Source organism: Desmodus rotundus, chromosome 13 (genome assembly GCF_022682495.2).
Source record: "Desmodus rotundus isolate HL8 chromosome 13, HLdesRot8A.1, whole genome shotgun sequence".
Lineage (NCBI taxonomy): Eukaryota > Metazoa > Chordata > Mammalia > Chiroptera > Phyllostomidae > Desmodus > Desmodus rotundus.
The window spans coordinates 6675590-6688920 of record NC_071399.1 but is presented as its reverse complement, the minus strand read 5'-3'; positions in this window follow the sequence as shown (position 1 = coordinate 6688920).

Sequence of the window (13331 nt, the reverse complement as noted above, 5' to 3'; positions counted from 1 at the left end):
ACCCCCTTTCCTCCCCATATTCAGGCCCCCATCATCCCCTGACCCATGTACCAGGAGCCCCCACTGCATATCCCTGCTTCTCTGCTTTGCTCATCAGGTTCATCCTCAGCACAGGTATCACAGGGATCTGCCTAGAACACAAATCTCACCCAGATTACACTTTTCCATGGTTTCCAATCACCTAAAGATGTTGGGAAATATGACGCCCCCTTTGGTTTACGGCATATAACACCCTCTTCGACTGGCACCTTGTCTACCTGTCCAGGTTCATCTGCAGATTCTGTGCCATCCCCACACACCATCGTGTTTAGTACCCTGACAACCTTCTCACACTTTCCCGTCTGTTCTGAATGCCTGATAGCATACGGTCTACATGTAACCAGCCTCTCTTCCTTCTTCAGGAACATTACCTTCTTCAAAGACATCTGGGTACACCTTCACTCCTCTGCTCTTCAAGACTTCAGACTCCCAAGTAATTCCCTCATTACGACTCCCCTGTACACATCCTGGCCACTGCATATACCCCATTTATTATCATTAGCTGCCCAGGAGGCTGTCGCTGAGCGCTCAGAAAATGTGCTTATGCCTTTGAATACCCAAGACTTAGTGCAGTGCCTATGATATAACAGCGCTCAAGTAACAGTGTGAAATAAGTGAATGTTAATACAACATTGTATGAATAAAAGCCACCTAAACAGTGGCAATAAAACATAACTTTTCTTGCTGGGAACCAGTAAAAACTAATCAAAATGATGTAAAATAATTAAAGAGCAGATTAAATTAATCTGGGTCCAAACAGCCTTACTGAGGTTGTTGGAGTTTACAATATGTGCAGCGGTAGCAGGCGGACAGGGAGAGCTGAGACTGAAAAGGTAGACAGGAGGTAGGGAGGAGTCCCTCAATGATGTTAAAGAGGAAGCGACATGGTAGGTTTTCGTTTCATTCCGATTGCTCCGGTACCTGTCTGGAAGGTGGGTCTACAGGCAAAAGGCTGGAAAGAAGGAGGTGCACTGGGAGATGCAAGCAGCATGGAGGTAGGAAATGAGGAAGGTCTTGACTAGAGCAGGGGAGTTGGAAGAGGAAGGGGTGAGTTCGAGAAAGATTTATCAGTAAAATTGATAGGGACTGTTGATTTGGGGAAACGAGGTATTGACTGATTGATTGATCTTCTGAGTCACCATTGAGGACACCTTTTACCCACGACATAACCAAGTTGCATGAGTTACGTGGTGATGGCTGAGTAACGGAGCAACTGCTATCAATCAAGCCCCCAAAGAATCAATTGGATGCAACACACTTCACAACTCTTCACTGGGGACAGTATTGACAGACAAAGGAATAACTGATGCCAGGTATTCAAGACTAGTAGTGACTGTTTGCCTGAATAAACTACCAGAATAACACACTATACGATGAATTACAGGCTACTGTCATTGTTGTTGTTAGTTTAGGTGTTAACTTCAGGACGGTGTGCCAACACGAGTTACCTTGCACGCTGGTAAATGAGTTTCTGTTGTGAATCCCTAGACAGATGTAGTTGAGAGCTGAGGTGGGATTAAGAATCACAGCTTGTGAAAAAGTTGTTCTGAAGTTTCTGGAAACACCACTTGCAAGTCACTGGGGATGATTTTAGGTTTCAGTTCCTAAATGTGATTTTCTTATATCAACTAAATTTCCTTTTATCCATCTCTACATAAACAGACCTAGAAATTCTTCAGAGAACCACATAAATAAAGAAAGAGACCTCCATCCTCTCACTTTTTTTGAGGGTAAGTAAAAACATTGACTCAAGATATGTAATATATAAGGGCAAGGGGGATGTGGAGTGCTGAGGCAGTTGCTACATTCATTTTTGACACTGCCTTTTTGTACTTAAATCAAAATGTTTTCTGATGTCGCCAGGTGCCATTAGCATGGAAACACTGAAACAATAGGAGGCATATAAAGTAATAAAAAAGGACTATGGGACCAGCTCTAATTATAACCTAAATAATGGGAACTACAATAAAACAAATGAACTGAAAACACTGAACATACTCCACAGCATCTCAATTGAAAGAGGCAAGTATTCTTGCCTAAAATGATGTGAGCTTCGCCCGATTCAGATAGTAATGCAAGCACAGCATTTTCTTTGTATGTATGTATGGGAAAGCCAGCCCTTTTGAGAGTTAGAATAGCTTTCAAGGCTCCTGATTTAAATTTCAAACTCTTGATCATAGCTGGGGAGCAAAGGTTTTTATCTTGGAATTGGAAATTGAGTTCTTTAGCTCTATACTGAGTGATAATATTAAGCATTTTGTTGTATCCACCATGCAAGCTGAGTTCCCCACTGTGCCTTCGGAGCCACAGTGAATGAACCATATTTGGATTTGCTTATCGGGAAGAGACATTTAGAAAGACAATGCACTTGTCCTGCAAGACTGAGACTCCTGATGCTTTCAGATAGGCCTGTGGAGAGCTGCAAAATGGGCCCTAAAATCAGGCTGACATGGTTGCTTAACAACCTTCAGTGTGCTCTGTGGGCTCAGCGAGTCTGTGGTGTCCCCCACAGGGCTGCTGATGGCAGCCATCATAATTAGGACACACGAATCAAAAACACCAGGTGAAGATTTTGCCTTAGAAGAAAGAAAAGGCAGATGGAGGGAATTACCGGACCCTTTGACTATTAAGCTCTTTCGTGCAGCTGGATGGCTGGTGAGCCCCCGCTGCATCAATGAGTCTGGGGGCGGTTGACAGAAGCCTCACCCTTCCAACAACCCAGCTCCAAACTAGTAAAGGGAGCAGAGGCTCTCTGCCCTGTCAATTCACGGGAAGGAGTAAAACCTCAGCATTTCTCCCAGCCTTTGGTAAAACAGGTAATAGTATTTGTCTTAAGTTTTGTTTCTTAATGTGGAAAATGACTTGGCAATCTTTTTACAGGAAGAAAAGCTCTATAATTTAAAGGGACATGACCTTGAAAGAGATTTGCTGAACTTTAATATGACTGGATGTTTTCCAACCTTTATGGGCTCTTGATTTTAAAATCTGCCAAACAAAAGCTCTGCCAGGAAAGCTGTTATTATAAAGATGCTTCTCAATGGGGAGAAGTGGGTTAATTGCAAGCTCTTCAGTAAAATAAAGGGGTTTTTGAAAACAAGTGCAAAATTGACAAAATGTACCATGTTGCTCTTATGGAAAACAACTCTGAGGAATATTTGAAATGGCAAATGTGTAACATAAATAGATGCAGTGAAATTTGTTGGGAGAGGTCTATAAGAGATTTCAGATTACTCATAAACAATTACCCATCTGACCTCGATATGAATATAGAAATCCATTAGCAATCAAATTTTCAAACATAATTGTATACTAAGAAATATGTATTTTCCCCCTATCAATTTATGTTGACAGGATCTAGTTTAATACCACAATCTAGACATATTTATGTTTTTATCTTCTTTTCCATCGTGGTGCTTTGGAGATTTAGTAAACATAATTTGCAAAGAAGAGCCAAAAAGTAAATAGTGAATTTGTTGGGAGGATTTTCTTTCAGTTTTCTATGGCTTTTATGAAAACTTAAATTCCATTTTTGAGCCAAAATCAAAGCTTCAACATATACAAAAATTTTTGTCCTATTTACCAGTAGTTGAAATATTTTGTTTTAAACAGAGTTAGTCTTCCTGGTATTCTGCTGACCTTAAAATTAACCATTTTAAGAGAACAATTGTACAATATTTTTGTATGACTTAGATGACAACATCGGTTGAGATGATAATGTGAATGTTTTCCAATTACCTTAGAAGTAAGATTTTATATTTGACTGCATTTAATGTGTGGAAGCCAACATGCCGTGGGGCAATGCTGGCCCGAAGCACTATTATCATAGAGACGGATAGCGCCTCTGACTGAATCCACCAAAGAAATCGCAGAGCAAACTGCATTTCTGTTCATGTGCCCTGAGAGTGGCCGTCCCTGGAGAACACATGCCTTAATTCTGCCTGTTAAGTAAACGAATATTCTTGGGAATACACAGTCAAGCCAAACCACAGCAGTGCCCAGTGCCTACTTTCATTTTCGCACTAGTCAGACTAAACGTTTCTCTGTCTGATTTGAGCTTCACTTGAAAGCAATTACGTCTTTACATGAGATAGAACGAGGGTCTCCGGCACGTGGGCCATGTTTGCATGCATCCGTGGTTGAGGGCTCCATTGAGTAAGTTCGCTCCACATAGCTCCAAATAATAACCTGTTTCTCACGGCTCAGGGCTGAGACAGTTGGACGAACGGGGCAGGCCAGCACCACTGCCTACTTTTATTTTTAGTTTACTGCTCTGAAATCTGTCTTTGAGCATCAAAATGGCCAGAAGTCACATTAAGTAAAAAGCTTTGCACACTGTTTACTAATACACCAAAGTCACCCCTTTATTCTCATGTTTCGTTTATTTTTAAATCATGATTTTTATTTACTGTTTGTAATTACATTTTTGCTATTACGAGCAAAATCAAAAGAGGGTAGCAACTTTTAAAAGTATTTGAAATTTCCATTATTTCATGAAGTGGGCAAAATGCGAAGCATTTCAAAGAATTTATCAATGCTATCTTATAAATGTGGTAATAAAAACAATAAAGACCCTGAATCAAAGGGAGCAGAAACGAGTAGATTGCAGAGGCCCTGTCTCTGGCAGACAACTGTGCTGATGCTTGATTCTTTCATTCAAGGTGATTTGCATACTCTGCAGCTTTTCCAGCCTCGGAGCTTTCAAACTGGTCACTGAGGCAACTCTCACCCTGGGAAAACCGCATCACTTCCTTCCTGAGGTTCCCAGGGTGTTGCGTAGGTGCCCCTTTAAGGCATGTTGCGTGTGGCTGTGGGGTCACTTTTACCCAGTTGTGATCGCGTCTAGACTAAGTTGCTAGAGGAAAGGAGCCAGGCTTTGTACCCATTTTAATGTGAGGACCAAGCAGAGGATCCAGCAAGCACAAAAAGGTAACTTGTCTCTAAATATACTAGACGTGTCCACTGAGGAATAGTCTCAAGGCAAGCTGAAGAAGGGTTCCTTTTTCAATCTTCATGAACCTAGACGGAGAAGAACACAGTCCAGTGTAGGACCATTTTGGAAGCACCTGAACGTTTCAGTTTTCTTAAAGCCTCCTTCTCCTGAGCCTGGGTGAAACGTCTCTAATGGGATGGACGAGTTTCCTTCCACATTAGCTTCACTTCTCCATTATGAAATTTCTTGTTTGTTTTTACCCACAGCAGTCAGTTTTCTCTTTATATTTCCATCCCTGTCCTTAACGACAGGAGTCATGCTTTGTAACTTCCACTGTCTGAAGGGCAACCAAGGAGACATTTAATAAATAATAATAACTGATAGGATCTAAAATGCAATTACATAATTATTGTTCAAGTTTGCTTCTAAAAAGCACCATATGCAGACAAGCCTTGAAAATGTTCTTAGGAACACCTTTCCATTTAATGTTTAGCAGATCAAATTATTTTCCCTGAGTGGAGAAAAGTGAGTTACTTTATATACCCACCTTCCAATATTCCAACTGGGCTCAGGCCCCACCTGCACACCTGAACACTAAAATTATTAACAGCCGGGGTTTGCCGGAAGTGCAGATAGCGGCTGCCATTCTGCTCTGAGCCACGCTCACATGAGGAGGTCAAACTGAAAAGGTTAGAACATTTTCCTGCATAGTACCAAGAAGGCACAGTGAGGCCGTGCTGGTAACACGGCCAGTGGCATTGGTTTTGGTGCTGGCTCTTCCCCTTCCTGTGTACTTCCTTCCTGGGGAACATTTCCCACTCTGAAAATTGGAATAAAATCAGTAACCTATCTCGTCGGGTCACTGTAAAGATTAAATAAAGGGACAGGTGCCAAGTGCTCAGATCAGCCCTTGGCATTTAGCAAGTACTCATTACGTGGTTGCCTTAATGCTGAGGAAGAAAATAACAGATCTACCATTTTTATTGCCCAACACAGTGCTAAAGATACAACATATGTTATTAGTAATAATCATCCAAGATCAAAGGAGAAGAAAGATTAGGATCTACATAACTTCTTCTTAGGTCTTTTTTTTTTTTTAATTTAAAGGGGACAAGAGAGCTTCCCATGGGGAAAAGGTAGTTCTTACTTGCTACAACATTCCTCAATTATCCAGAAAGCTCCTTTTCCCCTTTTGGCCCATGGGCAGCTGAAAGCAGATTTATCTCTGTGTAGTTTTGTAACATCTTGAGGTTGTCACAAAGTACTAGGGCCCTTGCTGCCATGTGACTGTGCAAAGCAGGCCATATTTGTGTAGGTAGCAGTTTAAAGTTAGTAAGTATCAAAGTTAATAGTGATTCTTTATTTTCTCTGTTAGATAGGGGATTTCTCTTTTAGCTGGGGGAATTCACCAGGTGTACCATTTCCCCCTCACATTTCTCATGGTTTGGCATAGGCATGGAATCACAGAAATGAGGTGCTAATACCACACTTCATTTTTATTTTTCCTTTTTTCCTTTGTAATGACCATTTCTTACAGTGTGACGTAAGTATGGAGTCACGAAGGTGATGTAATAACAGATACGGTTTTCCCTTACCCAGAGGAGTGCTTCCCATCCCGTCTCACCTTGGTTTCCATTCAGGCATTGTTTCATTTATATATGGTGACACTTAAGTCACAGTTGTTAAGGCAAATTGCTCTCCTGCTCCCACATTAAGATACTGTAAGGCTATTCCATTCTACTGAGACACAGAGCGTGCACATGTGCATGTGTGAGATATGTGCACATATGTATTTGAACCTACTCATTATAATAATATATGTCAGTTCGAGACCACATATGAGCCACGTTTTGTAAGAAAGCCACAGTTGGCTTTACCCTTTCTGGACCCTGAATGAAGTCCAGTGGACCACTCAGAGCCAGGGTGAGATGACCAGGGGCCTGCTGAGGCTTGCAGGGCTGGTCCCCAACAGCGCCCTCCCGTGGGATTGCTATTCCATGCTTTCTGCTAGCAAGTATTAAACTTTTAAAAAAATCTTTTAGCTTCAGATAAACTAACATATTATTATCCACCCATGGGTCTGCTTATTATCATTCTCCTGTCTTTTCACACATCATTCAAAAGCAGTCTCATAGCTCCCACTTCCTGTGGATCCCCTAATGCAACATTCAGCTTAGAGCTTCCCTCTTCACTGAAGCATTTTCTGACTAATTCCTCCTAACTTTTGCCACTCAGCACTTGGGCACATCCTCTCTGAATTTCCATACTCATTTGATGCCTTAATTGTGCATACATTCCATTGCACTTTCATGAAATTATTTCAAGAGTGCATGTCATTACTCCAAACATATGTTAAGTTTCTAAAGTCTGGGTGATGTCTTTCAAGTCTATCTTAAAGCGATCTCTCTCCCATAATATCGGTCCCATTAGGATACTCTTTACACACTCAGCGTGAAGCGTTAGTTGGATAAACTTGAAAATGGTGATGGGCCAACAGAACAGCATATTTGTATTTTATAGCCAAGGACTATCACATTGGGATGACTGTTTCTTGGCCTGAAATGTTATAACCCTCTTGAGTAACTGGCAGGAATAACTAGAATAAGAAAAGAGAACAATTTTCCCCATAAAAACTTTTTTGAAGAGATTGAAAATTCAAAAAACAATTAATCTGATGCCCAGGAATTCACAGGAGGAAATAATGGGAAGGGACAAAACAGAGATAATTGGAAAACTTTCCAATTCACTTGACAAGGCTAGAATAACTATAAAATAAAAGCACAGCAGAAGGAAAAAACAAACCTGAAAACTATTTACTAATATCACTTGTGAATATAAGATGGAAAAACTATAAAGTATGAGCAAATAGATTTCAGCAACATACTTTAAAAATAGTGTGATTAAATAGGTTTCATTGTGGGGTTGCAAGAAGAATATAAAGTAATGTCTTTTATTACTGTATCATTAGGAGTGTGGACACAAAAATAACACGATTACTTTCATGTTATTTTTCATACTGAAAAGGCCTTGGATAAAACTCAACACTTATTTCTGACTAAAATGAAAACAGGAACTCTATAAATATAAAGAAAATACATTTCTTGAGTAACAAAGGACAGGTTTTGGAAGACGGCCGTCCCCTCTGCAGGGCAGTGGTGGGACAGCCCCACGTGACCTAGAATCGGACCAGAATGGCCGTTACTGCGCTGTTACTGTTTTACCGTCTGGGTGTCCTGCCCAGGGCCATACAATGAGAAAAGTAAATTTGAAGCACTGATCTTGAAACAGAATATGTAAGATTACATTTTTAAAAATGTTATACTTAAAGAATCATCAGAAAAACATTAGAAAAGTATGCATTCAATGAGTTAGTGAAATTCAATTTTTTAAAACTTTTTATTGTTATTCAATTACAGTTGTCTGCTTTTTCTCCCTTAGTGAAATTCAATTTTAATATATGAAAAATAATAACTGGTTAGAAAGAAAATTGGGAAAAGGAGGCTCCTTCACAGCAATAATAACCTCCACCGCCACCACAGAATCTAGTCATCTGGTAGTAACCTTAAAAATTAGGCCAGATAGAAATATACATATTTTTGTTTCCAAATATTTAATATTTTAAGTACATAAACTCTTTTAAAATTAATCTAGAAACTGATGCAGTTTTAGGAGGATACTTGTAGGCTGTGAATAAAAATAAAACGGTTCTGAAACTCATCTGGAAGAGTAGCTGTATTACCATAGGCATGAAAAGGAAGGATAACGCAACTGTCTAGGAAAGACAGTTGCTCATTTTTAAAGGTTAGTTATAGAGATATGGTAAGTAGAATGGTGTCCCAGTGCCAGAAGAACTAATAACTAATGTACAAAACCAAAACCAAACCCAAAAATGGAGTAGTCAAAAGATAGATGTAAGACAGGAGTTCAGCATGTGGTTCAGAGTGTGTTTTACATCAGACAGAAAACCCTTCCTTTCCTGATTTACAAACGTTATATAAATAACTGTTGAAGATTTAAATGTATAGCCCAATAAAGTCAAAGGTGTAATATAAGACTGAAATTAAATACCAAAGAACCAGATCTGGGAGAACATGGCTTCGAGCACTCCACATTCAGAAGATGGGTCCCGGGTGGTGGCTTTGCACTCTGTCAGCTTGGCTGAGCTGGAAGCACACTTCCCAGAATTGACTTCCCTCTGTGGTTCTGGTTTAGAGAATTGTCTAAAAGGGAGAACCAGTCAAGATTTGCAAGGCGCAAATGAAGCAGCAGCCTTCACACTCTCCAGTGAATCACCATTAGAGGCAGTAAGCACGGATGCAAAGGTGCCGGTGGATCCCAGCTTGTCCTTATTCCCCCAGCTCCCTGTCTCAGGCCCACCACCACATGCATAAGCCACCCCTCCATGCAGGCAATGCTACTCTCCTCCACAGCCCCAGTCCAGCTGCTGGGTATGCCCGGTCTCGGGCTGGCTAAGCCTCCAGCCATCCTGTTTCCCCCTCAGTTATGAAAGACTGAATTTCTATCAAAACTCCTTGTTCCATAATACTTATACATGTCCCATTTCCCCAAATGAACCCTGACTCATACACGCAGTAAAAATACCCACCAACCTAAGAGTAGAATTCCTGTGTGAAGCTCTTGGATCCAAAATAAAAGGTTATAGGAGCAGAGACACTTTTATTCTAAGAAATGGGTGTTGCTTACATGAACTGTGTTTATTTTTATATTTCTTTTTATAGTGAGAATCATGAGCTAGCTCTCACGATACATCTCAAAGCAAAGATCCTAATGATGTATTTCTTGTTTGGCTAAGGATGCCTAAGCGGAAGAAGAACATAGTTACGTCTGGGTCAAATTCTGACTTTCAAGGTCAAACTGCCTAACGGGGTAAGAACCGTGGAATTGTATGAGAGGGTGTAGCCCGTCATGAAGCCACTGAGTCCAGCCAAGAAAATGGGGCGGGATTAGAGGCATGGCCTGGATGGCAGAAACACTTTTTATTCTTAACCCGATAAAAGGTTCTTTAGCGTTTCTGCTCTGAATCTCTGAAAGGGTGGACAGACAGATGAAAGAAGAGAGGACTTTCAAAAACGGAATTCTGATAATAAAAGTACCCACTTTATTTTTAGATGTACACTATACATCTCTTACAATAAAAGTAATAATACTAATATAAGCACTTGTATATTAGTGATTGCTGATTTAAAATAAGAATCAGAAAAACATGTTAGGTGGCTGGGATTTGTGGAGAAAGCACTAGGTTTGAGGCCATCCTTTTCCTGCCTTTGAGGTACTGTGGGATTTTTTAGCAATTCACTTAATTTCAACGAAACTTACATTCTACGTCTGTAAGTAAGGGGAGTAATGTCTATGCAGTAGAAATCTTGTCAGCATTGAGTTAGATAAGCTTTATAAACAAGGGCATTATGCTGTATGGGGAAAATCAAGTTGTAAGAAGAGATTTTTCATAAATTTATTATCAGTTTTAACAAAAAAATGAAATGCATTCCTCAGAATAGTACCCAGTATATAATAAAAGGTTACTATAGATTGTTGAATGAATCCTTTCTTTTTCTCTTTGGTTTGACTCCTGTGCAGAAAATAATTGCTTTAGAGGAAACGGAGTTCCAACACAAGCGAAGAGAAAGTAAAAGGAAGGCTAAGTGGGTTGGAAGGCGAGGCTCCTGTCCCGAAATGAGCTGCACTTTAGGGTATGACTATGATTCTCCAGGGAGACTAGGGACCAGCCACTGGTAGTATCTGAAGACCCACAGGGAACCAGTCAGGTGCTGGATGAGGCAGAACGGAACCACTGTCGTGATTTTCAAAAATCAGAAGAAAGAGAATTTCACTAATGATAGATATCAGTTTGACATAAATCATTCGCGAATTTCTATATGGAATTATTAAAGCATATTCACTAATGTCTAAGAAGCCAAAGCAATTACTAATAGGCATCAGCATATGTTTACCCAAAGCAATCGTGGAGCTACTAAGGGTAGAAATAAGTCAGTTTTTGAAGATCAAGTTATAGGGTCAAGCCTTGCAACATCATCTCGGTGACAACATGGAAGAAATGTGGAATGGGCAGCAACAGGGTGAACTTGAAACTGTGCAAATGACCAAACTCCAAACCAGGGTTTAGTGATGCTCGGGGTCCACCTGCAGAGAGGAGGCCAGAGCCTATTGGTGGCCTATGCCCTGAGCCCTTCCTGTTTGATGGTTCATCAATAACTTGGTAGAAAACAAAGCTGGTATGCTTATTTGAGTTCCCAATTATATTAAATCAAATGACATAATTAATGTACTAAGGGACCAATCTAGGATCCAAAAGAATATCAACCAGCTGAAATTTTGGGGCTGCAACCAACATGATGAAATTTACTTGGAATATAGATAAAACCCTTTGCTTAAATACAAGAAACCTACCTCAGCATAAAAAGAATAGAACCTCCATCTACCAACCAAGAAATCAACAACAACAACAAAAAAACCATAATACATATAGAAAGCAAGACAAAACTACTCCTAAAATGAATTTAATGAGTTTTTATACAGGAAAAATCAGAGGCTAAGCTGATTACATACTCAAAAGAATCAGGGCAATGTGACTGCCCCTTGGCCGCCCTGCTGCAAGCACAGGGCCAGCAGCAAGAAGAGCCATGGGCTCACACTGGTGAAGCTGGTGCTCAGCCCAGCCACTTCCCACAGTTTACCAGATAGTCCAGAGAATGGGTCGGTTGATATGGAGATTATGGCCTCAGCTGAAGGACTGGCAAGTTTTAGCACATGGTAGGTGTTTATAAACACAGTCACGGGGATGCTTTGAGACTCAAATTAGCAAGTTATAATCAAGTGGGGGCAGATTTTATTCTAACCTGGAGAACTTTCTAAGCATTAGAACTGTTCTAAAATGGAAAAGATTGTTAACTCGTGAACCATTGGGACTGATTCCAAGCAAAGAGGCTCAACTGCAGTTTATCTGTTGGGAACACTGCAGAGGAGACTGAAGCTGGGAGTTGGGGAGGACACACTCCAAACTCCTGGTAAAAGTTGTCATCCAGTGTCATGGTTATTCAACAGGTGGCAGTTATAGTCAAGATCTAATACGATACAAATATAACCTATTAGAAAACATACACCAATCATAAATAAAACAGACTTCGCTTTACTGATATACAAGCCTTTGTTTCAGGGTCACAACTGAAGAGAAACCGCTAATTCAGGACGAACAGAGTGAAGAGTCGAGCATTTCAAAGTTAAGAATTTTCATCTCCACATTCTAAATCCTTGTGACCTAGAGCAGAAGGTAATTTAAATTTGTGGGGCCTCTCGTATAACACTTATGAATGAGATGGTTGGGCGGGATGGCCTTTAAGTGAGATTTCAACTCTGTGCTATAAATTTACAAATGGGCCTGCCCTAAATTACAGCTAAGCTCCTTGGTCAACTGTGCCAACCCCTGACAGGATTCTTGGATATAGGAATAGGAGCATGTTCTATGAAGAGATGATTGTCACTGTACTGTTATTAGTTATGTCCCCAAAAGTTCCATGACGGAATTGGGGGCCCACTAAGTAAGGTGAAATGAGGAATTTCAAGTCTACTGGATGTTCAGTTTTTGAGGAAAGGCTAAGGAGCTGAGATTTAACCTGAAGAACTGAAGCCCAGGTTAGCATTTCACCACAATAGTCAGGGACTCATGTCAGGAGGGCGCAGGGGAGCCGATGTTTTCTGTGCTGCGTGACAGCAGAAAAAGATAAATGGATTTAGAGTAAAGTGGAAGTGATTTTCTTTCTTTCTTCTTCTTCTTCTTCTTCTTTTTTTTTTTTTGGATGCCCTATGTCCCCAAGTGTCTTTGAGATAATGAAATATGTTACTAGGGCATGTGGACTAATCTACTTATCTGAAGATTTCAAAAAAAAATTGCTGGCCATTTTCTGCCCATTGTAGGTGTGGTCCTGGATAACCTCATGCTATTTTAGACTATATTAGCATTTAATAAAGGGGAAAATTCAGAGAAAAAACAGAACAAAGTAGGTCCATCTTAAAAAATCACCAAGCCTTGTGGTACTCTGGCTGGTGGGGTAGTGATTCCATTTGCTTCTTCAGAATATATTCTCCAGCACACTGATTGTCTGATGCTTCTATCTGTGGCATGGTCTGCTCCCCTGAAAGTCAGAACTGACGGTATTTTATGTTGATTGAGAAACCAGAAACGACAGTTATAAAAGTCTTACATTCCCCAATGATGTTATCCTACATGAAGTTGCTTCTGCACTTTAATTTTTATAATACGTGAGACAAATTTTTAAGTCAGAGTATTAGATTAGTCACTCTCCTTGCATCTTTAAGAAAGGAC